This window comes from Pelobates fuscus, chromosome 2 (assembly GCF_036172605.1).
Source record: "Pelobates fuscus isolate aPelFus1 chromosome 2, aPelFus1.pri, whole genome shotgun sequence".
NCBI lineage: Eukaryota > Metazoa > Chordata > Amphibia > Anura > Pelobatidae > Pelobates > Pelobates fuscus.
The window spans coordinates 304,961,214-304,976,901 of record NC_086318.1 but is presented as its reverse complement, the minus strand read 5'-3'; the positions used below and the strand labels follow the sequence as shown (position 1 = coordinate 304,976,901).

The 15,688-nt window shown below is 44.7% G+C and overlaps 1 protein-coding gene across 1 annotated transcript in view; it reads left to right on the top strand.

The window, feature by feature from the left end:
- RFX6 (regulatory factor X6) overlaps positions 1 to 15,688 on the top strand; it is a 113,085-nt gene that overhangs the window by 85,517 nt on the left and 11,880 nt on the right. The gene's annotated exons all lie outside the window — the stretch shown is intronic.

Sequence of the window (15,688 nt, the reverse complement as noted above, 5' to 3'; positions counted from 1 at the left end):
CACATGATGTAACAGCTGATACACGTGAGAAAGCTGCTATGAGAGCTCAGTCTCCGGCGTTCTCTTGCGGGGTGAAGAAGGGTTACGTTTGCTACATCACAGTTTTGATTATTAGCATTTTTTTTTTATCTCAATTCTGTATTTTTTTTTTACAAGTTGTCTGTGTGACAGGCACTAGGGGCATTGAAACCCAGCAATGAAAACATTGCCATTTTGAAGAATTGAGATGAACTGGTCTGGGTGCCTATAGTGTCCCTTTAAAGTAGCAACTGGATCTCTAAAGAAATATGTGGAGGCCTTAAGCTTTTGACAAAATAAATGTATGCTAAGATACCAAAAGGTAATTAAACATTTCCCTGGCTGTACATATTATTTCAAAAACAGAAAAAAAGAGAACATTTCTGCCATAAGCTTTTTAGCTGGAAAGCTACATATCCCACAGTGGTACGAGAAAACAAACCATAATTAGATACTTTTTACAAACACTCTCATGAGAGAGAGCCTGCAGACAGCTAGTTACATCGCTGAAAAGAGATTTGCGTCCATCAAGTTCAGCCTTCCTTACATATGTTTTTGCTGTTGATCCAAAAGAAGGCAAAACACCCAGTCTGAAGCACTTCCAATTTTGCAACAAACTAGGAAAAATTCCTTCTTGATCCCAAAATAGCAGTCAGATTTATCCTTGGATCAAGCAGCTATTACCCCACTAATTAGAAATTATATCCCTGTATGTTATGTTTTTGCAAGTATTTATCCAATTGCAGTTTAAACATCTGTATAGACTCTGACAAAACCACGTCTTCAGGCAATGAATTCCAAATCCTTATTGCTCTTACTGTAAAAAAAACCTTTTATTTGCCTTAGATGAAATCTCCTTTCTTCAAGCCTAAATGTGTGACCTCGTGTCCTATTTATAGCCCTGTTGATGAATAGATTTCCAGATAATGGTTTGTACTGGCCCCGAATATATTTGTATAATGTTATCATATCCCCTCTCAGGCGCCGTTTTTCCAAACTGAAGAGATTTACATTTTTTAACCTTTCTTCATAACTAAAATGCTCCATTCCTTTTATCAATTTTGTAGCTCGTCTCTGCACTTTTTCTAGTGCCATGATATCTTTCTTTAGAACAGGTGCCCAAAATTGCACAGCATATTCAAGGTGTGGTCTTACCATCGATTTATAAAGAGGCAAAATTATATTTTCATCTCGAGAATTTATGCCCCTATTTATACATGACAAAACCTTACTAGCCTTAGCAACGGCAGATTGACATTGTATATTGCTACCTAATTTGTTGTCTATAAAAATTCCCAAATTCTTCTCGTGTGTGGTTATCCCTAGTTCACTACCATTTAGGGTGTAATTTGCTTGTGCATTCTTAACCCCGAAGTGCATAACTTTGCATTTTTCTACGTTAAATTTAATCTGCCATTTTAGTGCTTAGTCCCCCAATCTATCCAAATCCCTCTGCAGCAAGGCAATATCCTGCTCACATTTTATTACTTTACAAAGTTTTGTGTCATCTGCAAACACTGATACATGGCTTTCAATGCCCATTTCAAGATCATTTATAAATATGTTAAATAGAAGCGGTCCCAAAACAGAACCCTGAGGGACACCACTTACCACTTTTGTACAGCTTGAAAATGTACCATTTATGACAACTCGCTGTACTCTATCCTTAAGCCAATGTTCTACCCAAGAACAAGAATATTCATCTAGACCAATTTCTTTTAGTTTGAAGACTAACCTATTGTGAGGAACCGTATCAAATGCCTTGGCAAAATCCAAGTAGATCACATCCAGTGCAACACCCTGATCTATATTTCTACTTACTTCTTCATAGAATGCAATTAGGTTAGTTTGACATGACCTATGTTTCATAAAACCATGCTGATTATTGCTAATAACACAGTTCTTCCCAAAGAATTCCTGAATATTATCCCTTAATAGCCGTTCAAATTATTTCCCAGTCACAGAAGTTAAGCTCACAGGTCTATAATTTCCAGGCAAGGATTTTGAACCCTTTTAAAATATAGGAACAACATCTGCCTTCCTCCAATCCTCCGGTACAATATCTGAAACAAAAGAATCTTGAAAAATTAAATACAGAGGTTCACTTATTTCCCCACTTAGCTCCTTAAGTACTCGTGGGTGGATACCGTCAGGCCCCGGAGCTTTATTTACATTCATTTTCTTTAATAGCTGTAGCACCTTGTCTCGAGTTATCCAATCACAAGTTATCTGCAAGTTTGTTGCAGCAATCATATGCATATCTCTTGCCATAGGATCCTCATTAATATATACTGAAGAAAATAGTTATTTAAAATTTCTGCCTTTTCCTGGTCTTCATTGACTATCAGACCCATCTCTGTTTTCAGTGTACCTACACTTTCATTTTTTGTTTTTTTTAGAATTAATGTACTTGAAAACAAATTTGGGGTTTGTTTTGATTTCTTTGTCTATCAATTTCTCATGTTCAAGTTTAGCCACTTTAATTGCTTTTTGCAAGTATTATTGGCTTCCTTATATCTTATATAGGATGCCTCTGATTTGTCCGATTTAAATGCTTTAAAAGCCCTTTTCTTATTTTTAATCTCTTGTTTTACTTCTCTACTAAGCCACATTGGTTTTAATTTGTTTCTTTTATATTTATTACCCAATGGTACATACTGTGAAATGTACCTTTCTAATATTTGTTTGAATAGTTTCCATTTTTCCTCAGTGTTTTCATCACTAAGGAGTTTATGCCAGTCGATATGTTGTAGAGCTGCCCTAATCTTATTAAAATTGGCTTTTTAAAAATTATACGTTTTAATATGCCCCACATGCTTTTGCTTTTTTGAGTTTATTTCAAAAGTTACCATATTGTGATCACTATTACCCAAATGCTCCCCTACTTGAATGTTGGTTAAAAGATTAACATTGTTTGTTACAACGAGATCCAGACAAGCATCATTTCTAGTTGGTGCTTGTACCAGTTGTGACTAGTGATGTCCCGAATGGTTCGCTGGCGCATAGTTCCTGGTGAACATATCTTGTTTGCGTTCGCCACGGATGGCGAACATATGCGATGTTCGGTCCGCCCCCTATTCGTCATCATTGAGTAAACCTTGACCCTGCACCTTACAGTCAGCAGACTCATTCTAGCTAATCAGCAGCAGACCCTCCGTTCCAGACCCTCCCACCTCCTAGACAGCATACAATTTAGATTAATTCTGAAGCTGCATTCTTTTTTTTGTGTTTATTATACATTATCCTCCATAGCCAGTAACCTGTGTTTATTATACATTATCCCCCCATAGCCAGTAACCTGTGTTTATTATACATTATCCCCCCATAGCCAGTAACCTGTGTTTATTATATAGTATCCCCCATAGCCAGTAACCTGTGTTTATTATACATTATCCTCCCATAGCCAGTAACCTGTGTTTATTATACATTATCCTCCCATAGCCAGTAACCTGTGTTTATTATACATTATCCTCCCATAGCCAGTAACCTGTGTTTATTATACATTATCCCCCCCCATAGCCAGTAACCTGTGTTTATTATACATTATCCCTCCATAGCCAGTAACCTGTTTATTATACATTATCCCTCCCATAGCCAGTGACCTGTGTTTATTATACATTATCCCCCCCCATAGCCAGTAACCTGTGTTTATTATACATTATCCCTCCCATAGCCAGTAACTAGTGATGTCGCGAACATAAAATTTTCCGTTCGCGAATGGCGAACGCGAACTTTCGCAAATGTTCGCGAAGGGGCAAACCTGGCGAACCGCCATAGACTTCAATAGGCAGGCGAATTTTAAAACTCTTTCTGGCCACAATAGTGATGGAAATGTTGTTTCAAGGGAACTAACACCTGGACTGTGGCATGCCAGAGGGGGATCCATGGCAAAACTCCCATGGAAAATTACATAGTTGATGCAGAGTCTGGTTTTAATCCATAAAGGGCATAAATCACCTAACATTCCTAAATTGTTTGGAATAACGTGCCTTAAAACATCAGGTATGATGTTGTATCGATCAGGTAGTGTAAGGGTTACGCCCGCTTCACAGTGACAGACCAAACTCCCCGTTTAACGCACCGCAAACAACCACAAACAGTCCATTTGCACAACCGCAAACTCCCCATTTGCACAAGGTTGGATACCAAGCTAGCCATGTCCCGTTCCTTGCCCTCACTGATGTCATTGAAGGTCTCTTCCTCCACCCAGCCACGTACAACACCAAGGGTCCCCGAAAGGTGACAACAAGCCCCCTGTATTTTTTTTTTTTTTTAAATGTACACTACTGTTACACCAGATATGAGTTGAACTGCTGTGACACTGTGCCCTGGCAGGCCCTGAAACGCACACGTGTGAAGGAAACTGACTGCTATTATTTCACAGTCAAATTTCTATTTTTTTTTTAATGTACACTACTGTTACGCCAGATATGAGTTGCACTGGTGTGACACTGTGCCCTGGCAGGCCCTGAAACGCACACGTGTGAAGGAAACTGACTGCTATTATATTACAGTCAAAAATGTTTAGTTTTTTTTTTTAAATGCAAGCTATTGTGCCCCCAAAACGTTTGTGTGTGGGGGTGCTGGAATGACGTGGGCCAATGGGAGCCTGAATCAACTTTTGGCTCCCACTGCCCCTTTAAGAGCGAGCTCGTGACTCGAGCCGTGCTCCTAGTGCCAGGCGGGCCACGTGACCGATCACTGCGGTCAGTGCACGCGGCTAAGTCAGAAGAGGTGATCAAGCCGCATGCGGCTTGTGTGGAGGCAGGAGTGATCCAGCCACGCGCGGCTCAAACTTATGAACCAGGTCGGTCCCAGGATAAGGTAAATACAGCCACAACCACTTATCCCAATCACACACCTTTCCTAACGTCCTATCCCAGTAAAAGCATATTACCGCGTATTTAATAAAACAGATAGACCCCCTACTTCATCCAGATTACCGATCGATGGTTCGATATTCTGAGCCCTCTCTGATTTACTGTACACGACTATTCGATATTCCCACAAATTTTATATAGCATTTTATGTTTGTTTGAGACCACCTTAAAAATATTGGATATCGCTAAAAATCATGATCACTATATACTTTCTCTACAAACCTCTAAAACGAACCAAACTTCTCATCCATCCGCTGTACCACTTTATCCCACCTAGAACTAGTGCCCAGTTAAAATACTTGACTCTTACTTACCCACACTCAGTCATGCCACACACATTTCACCACTACTCTCACTGAATCCCTCTGACTACGGCTAAATTCATCTTCTACATCAGAACACTACTCCTAAGATTGGGTTGTATCCATGTCTCGGGTCTTTCATTTAGAATAGGGGCAGCTTCGGTCTCCTTCAACACTGACACTCCAGTGCATATTATTAAAAGATTGGGCAGATGGAAATCCTCAGTCTACAACCGATATATTCCTCATCCTGAGAAAGAAATGAGGAAAGCTTTTAAAAGTTTGGCTTTGTAAATTTGATGCAATAAGTGTGTTTTTCTTTAATACCTTTTCACCCTCTTTGCATGAACCCGATTTACATATATTACTAATATGTTTCTGAACATATATATTATATTATTCACTCACTCATTCACTCACTCTCTGGGCCGGCCTAAGACATCATGCTGCCTAGGTCCAACGATAAAAGACTATGGGGGATAATGTATAATAAATAGTGATGTTGTGAACACGAAATTTTCAGTGCGCGAACGGCGAACGTGAACTTCTGCAAACGTTCGCGAACCGGCGAACCGCCATTGACTTCAATGGGCAGGCGAATTTTAAAACCCACAGGGACTCTTTCTGGCCACAAAAGTGATGGAAAAGTTGTTTCAAGGGGACTAACACCTTGACTGTGGCATGTCGGAGGGGGATCCATGGCAAAACTCCCATGGAAAATTACACAGTTGATGCAGAGTCTAGTTTTAATCCATAAAGGGCATAAATCACCTAACGTTCCTAAATCGCAATGGATATGGAATGACACCTGACATATAGATTGACACCTGTCCTCAGGGACCCTGATACACACTGACACAGAGCAGAATAGGGACTGTTCCCCCTACATAGGGTCACTTGGCAGATATGGATTGACCCTGATACACACTGACACAGAGCAGAATAGGGACTGTTCCCCCTACATAGGGTCACTTGGCAGATATGGATTGACACCTATCCTAATGATCCCTGATACACACTGACGCAGAGCAGAATAGGGACTGTCCCCCCTACATAGGGTCACTTGGCAGATATGGATTGACACCTGTCCTCAAAGCCCCTGATACACACTGACAAAGAGCAGATAGAGACTGTTCCCCATCCTCAGAGACCATAATACACACTGAAACAGAGCAGAATAGAGACTGTTACCCCTACATACTTGGCAGATATGGCGTGGTCGTGGGAGGAGGAGGATGGCTTTCACCTCTTCCCCTGTTAGATTCCCGTTGTGCTGTGACATCACTCTTATACGCTGTGTAAAGCATACTTTTTAATTTAGTTTGCAAATGCTGCATCCTTTCCGACTTGAATTCAGTAACATTTCCACCACTGTCTGTTTATACCGGGGGTCTAGTAGCGTGGACACGCAGCACAGGTCGTTCTCCTTCAGCCTTTTTATACGAGGGTCCCTCAACAGGCACGACAGCATGAAAGACCCCATTTGCACAAGGTTGGATGCCGAGCTACTCATTTCCCATTCCTCCTCCTCACACAGAGCAGAATTTCCCGTTCCTCCTCCTCACACAGAGCAGAATAGGGACTGTTCCCCCTACATAGGGTCACTTGGCAGATATGGATTGACACCTGTCCTCAAAGCCCCTGATACACACTGACAAAGAGCAGAATAGAGACTGTTCCCCGTCCTCAGAGACCATGATACACACTGACACAGAGCAGAATAGGGACTGTTCCTCCTACATAGGGTCACTTGGCAGGTATGGATTGACACCTGTCCTAAAAGCCCCTGATACACATTGACACAGAGAAGAATAGGGACTGTTTCCCCTACATAGGGTCACTTGGCAGATATGGATTGACACCTGTCCTCAATGCCCATGATACACACTGACACAGAGCAGAATAGAGACTGTTCCCCGTCCTCAGAGCCCCTGATACACTGTCCGGATTCGAACCTGGGAACATGGCAGTTCTGGTGCTTTGTGTTATCTCTGAGCCATCTCTCCGCTTTACTGTTACCTGTATCTAGCTCTGTCTAGTATCTAGCATTGGAAGCTGGACATACGTTGGAACTACTCCTGCCACTCATGTTACACCTGAGCCTGATGTCTCATTAGCCAGGTATATAACACTGCCTCTCCCAGAAGGCAGTGTCAGTTCCTTGACTCTGGTGATCATTCTGCTGTTTCGTGTTCTCCAGTTTATTATTGACCTCTGGCTTGTTACTCCGTATATCCTGACTTCTGGCTTCCTCTGACCCTTGGCTTCCCATGACTATTCTCCTGGTTTATTTGTTCCTGTACCGCGATTTGGATTTACCTTGCACAGCCCCCGTGCACCGACTCACAGGTCAGGTGAATTCTTGCCTGACCACCTTGGCCTGTGTTTTCTTGCAAGGGTGAGCATACTTCTCTGCCTGCCGGACTCCCAACCCAGGTAAGCCGTGACATAAGGAACTGACAAATATGGAGTCCGCAGAGATGTGCTCACCCCTGCCCCAGCAAGTATCCAGCCTGGCCCAGGTTGTTTTGGAGCTGCAGCGAGAAATTTTATTTCTTAAAGGGACAGTACGCCCAGCCCCGGAACCTGCTTATCCAGAACCCTATGTTATACTGCCTGACCGGTTCGACGGTTCTTGTTCCACCTTCTCAATGTTCAAGATGGACTGTGAACTCCTGTTTGCCTTGAAACCCAGAACCTACGTCACCGACTTTATCAAGGTCCGTTCTGCTATCAATGTACTTTCTGGACGGATTAAGGTCCGGGCATACCAGAAGCTGCAAGAGAATAGTACTGTCCTGGACACTTGGGAGTCGTTTATGTCTGCAATGGACTCACAGTGCTTGGCTTCTAAGAAAGAAAACCCCAAACCTGCTCAAAGTACCCGCAGAGCTCAGTTACCTAAAGACTATGTATAAACTTCTCAAGTTCCCATCTCGTTCCAGCGTGAACCCACTTCCAGGAACCTGTCCTGTTACCCTGAGTGTACTCCAGCTAGCAATAGCACCTCTCTGGACAGGGAGGAACCTATGGAGATCGGATATATCAGGACTAGGTTGCCCCTAAAGGAAAGAGACCGTAGGAGAGCCCATGGCTTGTGCCTATATTGTGGAGAAAGAGGGCATTTCATCTCTCTCTGCCCAATTCGTCCACCCAAGCAAAGACCCCTTCTATTGGGTGCCCTACGGACCTATCCAGTCATCTCAGAAACACCGTCTAGATGCTGCCAAGGTTACTGCCAGTCATGTCCCCGTTATGTGACACAGAAGGGTACTCAAACTATGGTGAATAACTTACCCAGTGCTCCTGAGAAGTCTGAACCTCCGCCGGTAGAAACTCATGTTAAAGCTGGTACCATCATCCCTTCCTGTCAACCTAAAGAGGAGTTGCCTACCGTCTGTACCTATGCCTCCAATGGTAACGTACATAAGGAAAAAGTTTCAGAGAATAAGACTCCTGGGATCAAGGTACCTGCCACTTGCAATAAATCCATTGCCAACCCTAACCTCTCTCCAGTAGTACCTGAAATTGCAAATTGTTCTGTGAAGAATGAGCCTCCTCCTGGCTTCACTTGTGCATCTGATGGGACTCTAGTGGTTTCGAAACATTTGCATGACTTTGAAAGGGCACTGCAAGCCATCAAGAATGCCCAAGCTATGTCCTCCGATCCTGCTGGCAAAACCAGAAACAAGAAGTCTAAAAAGTGACACCCTGGGCCGTACTTGTTTTTTCCTTCTTGTTTTTTCTCGCCTGGAGGGGGTAATGTCAGGATTCGAACCTGGGAACATGGCAGTTCTGGTGCTTTGTGTTACCTCTGAGCCATCTCTCCGCTTTACTGTTACCTGTATCTAGCTCTGTCTAGTATCTAGCACTGGAAGCTGGACATACGTTGGAACTACTCCTGCCACTCATGTTACACCGGAGCCTGATGTCTCATTAGCCAGGTATATAACACTGCCTCTCCCAGAAGGCAGTGTCAGTTCCTTGACTCTGGTGATCATTCTGCTGTTTCGTGTTCTCCAGTTTTATTATTAGGACTCCCAACCCAGGTAAGCCGTGACATATTATGAACACAGGCCAAAGTGGTCAGGCAAGAATTCACCTGACCTGTGAGTCGGTGCACGGGGGAGGCAGTGTTATATACCTGGCTAATGAGACATCAGGCTCAGGTGTAACATGAGTGGCAGGAATAGTTCCAACGTATGTCCAGCTTCCAGTGAAAGATACTAGACAGAGCTAGATACAGGTAACAGTAAAGCGGAGAGATGGCTCAGAGGTAACACAAAGCACCAGAACTGCCATGTTCCCAGGTTCGAATCCTGACATACACACTGACACAGAGCAGAATAGAGACTGTTCCCCCTGCGTAGGGTCACTTGGCAGATATGGATTGACACCTGTCCTCAAAGCCCCTGATACACACTGACAAAGAGCAGAATAGAGACTGTTCCCCCTACATAGGGTCACTTGGCAGATATGGATTGACACCTCTCCTCAAAGCCCCTGATACACACTGACAAAGAGCAGAATAGAGACTGTTCCCTGTCCTCAGAGCCCATGATACACACTGACACAGAGCAGAATAGAGACTGTTGCCCCTACATAGGGTCACTTGGTCATGGGAGGAGGAGGATGACTTTCACCTCTTCCCCTGTAAGATTCCCGTTGTGCTGTGACATCACCCTTATACGCTGTGTAAAGCATACTATTTAATTTGTTCAGCATGGCCACTTGAGTTTTTATAGTTTTCACGCTGCTTGTAGTTTATATCTGGTTCACAAAAATCAAACAAACGATAAATTAAACATGTAAGGATTCCGAATTTTCTTTCAAACCCTTACACATTGTGTGTACGTATTTTTTGTCTTAAGTTTGTGGCTTTAAAGAGGTTCACGTTGTTTCTATGATGTGCATAACATGTTATTGTAAATGTTTGTTAAATTTTTCCTGGAATTTTAATTTTTGAATCTGAATAAAGATAGTCAAATCCCTGATACACACTGACACAGAATAGAATAGTGACTGTCCCCCCTACATAGGGTCACTATTTCCTTTTTTTTGTTTGTTTGGTTTTTGAAGCCACAGTGCAGCACCAGAGGGCCTAAAAATTAGGCATGTACACATACCTGAAAAATTAGGTATTGTTGCAGCCGCTAAAACATGGCGGCTTGAACCCTAGTTGGTGGCGGATAAGTCACGCAAGTCAACCAGCATTCAGAGCTAAAATACAGCAGCGTGTGGACCATTTTTAGCCCAAGGAAGCTCATCTCATCAGGCCTTTTTTAATCGAATGTATCGCCCAGTGTCAGTCCCTTCGGGATCCATCCCTCATTCATCTTAACCCCTTAAGGACCACACTTCTGGAATAAAAGGGAATCATGACATGCCACACATGTCATGTGTCCTTAAGGGGTTAATAAAGGTGAGGTAATCTAGACTTTTTTGACCTAGGCGACTTCTCTTCTCAGTGACAATAGCTAATGCTGCACTGAAGGTCCTTTCTGACAGGACATTTGAAGCGGGGCAGGCCAGAAGTTCTATCGCAAATTGGGATAGCTCAGGCCACAGGTCAAGCCTGCACACCCAGTAGTCAAGGGGTTCATCGCTCCTCAGAGTGTCAATATCTGCAGTTAAGGCGAGGTAGTCTGCTATCTCTCGGTCGAGTCATTCTCTGAGGGTGGATCCCGAAGGGCTGTGGCAATGCGTAGGACCTAAAAAGGTCCGCATGTCCTCCATCAACAACACGTCTTTAAAGCGTCCTGTCCTTGCCGGCGTGGTCGTGGGAGGAGGAGGATGACTTCCACCTCTCCCCCTGTTAGATTCCCGTTGTGCTGTGACATCACCCTTATACGCTGTGTAAAGCATACTTTTTAATTTATTTTGCAAATGCTGCATCCTTTCCGACTTGTTGTAATTCGATAACATTTCCGACACTTTCTGCTTATACCGGGGGTTTAGTAGCGTGGACACCCAGTACAGGTCGTTCTCCTTCAGACTTTTTATATGAGGGTCCCTCAACAGGCACGACAGCATGAAAGAACCCATTTGCACAAGGTTGGATGCCGAGCTACTCATTTCCTGTTCCTCCTCCTCAGTGATCTCAATGAAGGTATGTTCTTACCCCCAGCCACGTACAACACCACGGGTACCAGATAGGTGACAACGAGCACTCTGAGATGCCTGTTGTGGTTGGTCTTCCTCCTTCTCCTCAAAGCCAAATTCCTCCTCTGACTCCTCTTCCTCACAATCCTCTTCCAGCATTGCCGCAGTTCCAGCAAGCGATGCTGATAAGGCTGTTTCTGGTGGTGATGGTGACCACAACTCTTCCTCTTCCTCTTCACGCTCATCTACGGCCTGATCCAGCACTCTTCACAGGGCATGCTCCAGGAAGAAAACAAATGGTATGATGTTGCTGATGGTGCCTTCGGTGCGACTGACTAGGTTTGTCACCTCCTCAAAAGGACGCATGAGCCTACAGGCATTGCGCATGAGCGTCCAGTAACGTGGCAAAAAAATTCCCAGCTCCCCAGAGGCTGTCCTAGCACCCCGGTCATAGAAATATTCATTATCGGCTTTTTCTTGTTGGAGCAGGCAGTCGAACATTAGGAGTGTTGAATTCCAACGTGTCGGGCTGTCACAAATCAAGCGCCTCACTGGCATGTTGTTTCGCCGCTGGATATCTGCAAAGTGCGCCATGGCCGTGTAGGAACGCCTGAAATGGCCACACACCTTTCTGGCCTGCTTCAGGACGTCCTGTAAGCCTGTGTACTTATGCACAAAGCGTTGTACGATCAGATTCCACACATGTGCAATGCACGGCACATGTGTCAACTTGCCCAACTTCAATGCCGCCAACAATTTCGTTCCGTTGTCACAAACCACTTTGTCGATATCCAGTTGCTGCAGAGTCAGCCACTTTTCCACCTGTGCGTTCAGGGCGGACAGGAGTGCTTGTCTGGTGTGACTCTCTGCTTTCAAGCAAGTCAAACCCAAGACAGCGTGACACTGCCATATCCGGGATGTGGAATAGTACCTGGGGAGCTGGGGGGGTGCCGTTGATGTGGAGCAAGACGCAGCAGCAGAAGAGGACTCAGCCGAGGAGGTTATGGAAGAGGATGGAGTAGGAGGAGTAGAGGAGGTGGCAGCAGGCCTGCCTGCAAGTCGTGGCGGTGTCACCAACTCCTCTGCAGAGCCACGCATTTCATGCTTGTCAGCCGTCAGCAGGTTTACCCAATGCGCAGTGTAGGTGATATACCTGCCCTGACCATGCTTTGCAGACCAGTTATCAGTGGTCAGATGGACCCTTGCCCCAACACTGTGTGCCAGACATGCCATTACTTTCTTTTGCACAATCGAGTACAGGTTGGGGATTGCCTTTTGTGCAAAGAAATTTCGTCCGGGTACCTTCCACTGCGGTATCCCAATAGCCACAAATTTTTTGAATGCTTCAGACTCCACCAGCTTGTATGGTAAAAGCTGGTGGGCTAATAGTTCAGACAAGTCAGTTGTCAGACGCTTGTCAAGGGGGTGACTTTCTGACATTGGCTTCTTACGCTCAAATATGTCCTTGACAGACACCTGACTGTGGGCAGATGAGTGGGAACTGCTCAAGGCGAGAGACGGAGTGGTGGATGGTTGAGAGGGGGCAAGGAGGACAGCAGTGGTTGACGTGGCTGAAGATGCTGGACCAGGAGGAGGATGGCGGCTTTGAGATTGTGTGCTGCTTGTACTCATGTGTTGATCCCATAGGCGTTTGTGATGTGCGATCATGTGCCTACGCAAAGCAGTTGTACCTAGGTGGGTGTTGGACTTACCACGACTCAGTTTCTTTTGGCACAGGTTGCAAATGGCATCGCAAAAAATATGCCACACTGCTGAGCTCTGCAATGATAGCATTCTGGTGGTGGACATAGCATGCGTTGATTGGCGTGCTGTCGAGCTGACCCCGGGTGCCGATGCATGCTGTCTGACTGTGCCACTAGCTCCTTGCGACGACCTCCCCCTGCTTCCAACTCGTCTCCTCCTCCTCCTCTCTGTCTCCCCATCTGAACTTTCGCCCTGTTCTTCTTCTTGCCGAGTGGGCACCCACGTGACATCCATGGATGCATCGTCATCATCAACCGCTTCACTTGTATCTGACAACTCAGCAAAGGAAGCAGCAGCGGGTACAACATCATCATCATCACACCGTACGTCCATGTGTGTAATGCTGCCTGCCTGAGACATATCCCTGTTATCTACAGTCTCTGGCAATAATGGTTGCTCATCACTCATTTCTTCAAACGGATGTGTAAATAACTCCTCTGACATACCAAGTGAAGCGGCTGTGGTGCTAGTGTTGGTGGTGGCGGCAGGCGGGTGAGTGGCATCTTGAGAGGTGCCCGAAGCTAAGCTGGAGGAGGATGGTGCGTCAAGGTTCCGAGCGGAAGCTGTAGAAGATTGGGTGTCCTGTGTTAGCCAGTCAACTATGTCCTCAGAACTTTTCAAGTTCAGGGTACGTGGCCTCTGAAAACTGGGCATTATTCTAGGGCAAAAGGGAATCACAGCACAACGACCACGATGGCCCCTGCGGGGTGGCCTGCCTCTGCCTGTCATTTTTTTTTGGATTAGTGGTACTATGCATGCAAGCTACTGTGAGACCAGATATGAGTTGCACTGTGCACTGGCAGAGGTTGGCAGAGTACAGGCTGTAGGCCTGACACACCCGCTTGAAGACAACTAACTGCTATTCAATCTATAACAGTGAAAAAAGTTTTTTGGTTTTAAATGCACGCTATTGTGACACGAGATATTAGTGGCAATGTGCACTGGCAGAGGTTGGCAGAGTACACGCTGTTGGCCTGACACACAGACGCTTGCAGACAAGTAACTGCTATTCAATCTATAACAGTAAAAAAAGTTTTTTGTTTTTAAATGCACGCTATTGTGACACCAGATATGAGTGGCAATGTGCACTGGCAGAGGTTGGCAGAGTACACGCTGTTGGCCTGACACACAGACGCTTGCAGACAACTAACTGCTATTCAATCTATAACAGTAAAAAAAGTTTTTTGTTTTTAAATGCCCGTCATTGTGCCACCAGATATGAGTGGCAATGTGCACTGGCAGAGGTTGGCAGAGTACACGCTGTTGGCCTGACACACAGACGCTTGCAGACAACTAACTGCTATTCAATCTATAACAGTGAAAAAAGTTTTTTGTTTTTAAATGCACGCTATTGTGACACCAGATATGAGTGGTGGCACTGGGCAAGTGGGCACAGTATCCACTGTGAGCCTGACAAACAGATGCTTGCAGGCAACTAACTGCTATTCAATCTATTACAGTGGAAAAAAAGTTTGTGGGTTTTTAAATGCACGCTATTGTGCCACCAGATATGAGTGGCACTGTGCACAATGGCAGAGTACATGCTGTTGGCCTGACACACAGATGCTTGCAGACAACTAACTGCTAATTAATCTATTACAGTGAAAAAAAAATTGTTTTTAAATGCAAGCTATTTTGACACCAGATATGAGTGGTGGCACTGGGCAAGTGGGCACAGTATCCACTGTGAGCCTGACACACAGACGCTTGCAGACAACTAACTGCTATTCAATTTATTGCAGTGAAAAAAAGTTTGTGGGTTTTTAAATGCACGCTATTGTGCCACCAGATATGAGTGGCACTGTGCACACTGGCAGAGTACACACTGTTGGCCTGACACACAGACGCTTGCAGACAACTAACTGCTAATTAATCTATTACAGTGAAAAAATATTTTTTGTTTTTAAATGCAAGCTATTGTGACACCAGATATGAGTGGTGGCACTGGGCAAGTGGGCACAGTATCCACTGTGAGCCTGACACAGAAGCTGGCAGGCAGGAAACTGCAATTAGATTACACACACAAAAAAAAAGCAGACTGATATTCTAGCCCTAAAAAGGGCTTTTTGGGGTGCTGTCCTTACAGCAGAGATCAGATGAGTCCTTCAGGACTGTAGTGGACACTGAATACACTAGCCTAGCTATACATGTCCCTATCAAATGAGCAGCAGCTTCACTTTCCCTCCTCTATCTAAGAATGCAGCTTTAGAATGAATCTAAAATGAATGCTGTACAGGAGGTGGGAGGGTCTGGAAGGGAGGGTCTGCTGCTGATTGGCTGGAATGTGTCTGCTGACTGTGAGGCACAGGGTCAAAGTTTAGTCAATGATGACGAATAGGGGGCGGATGGAACCGCACATGTGTTCGCCCGCCGCGGCGAATGCGAACACGCTATATTTGCCAGGAACTATTCGCCAGCGAACAGTTCGGTGCATCACTATTCGCCTGCGAACCGTTCGGGAAATCACTACCAGTAACCTGTGTTTATTAAACATTATCCCTACCATAGCCAGTAACCTGTGTTTATTATACATTATCCCTCCCATAGCCAGTAACCTGTGTTTATTATACATTATCCTCCCATAGCCAGTAACCTTTGTTTATTATACATTATCCCTCCCAT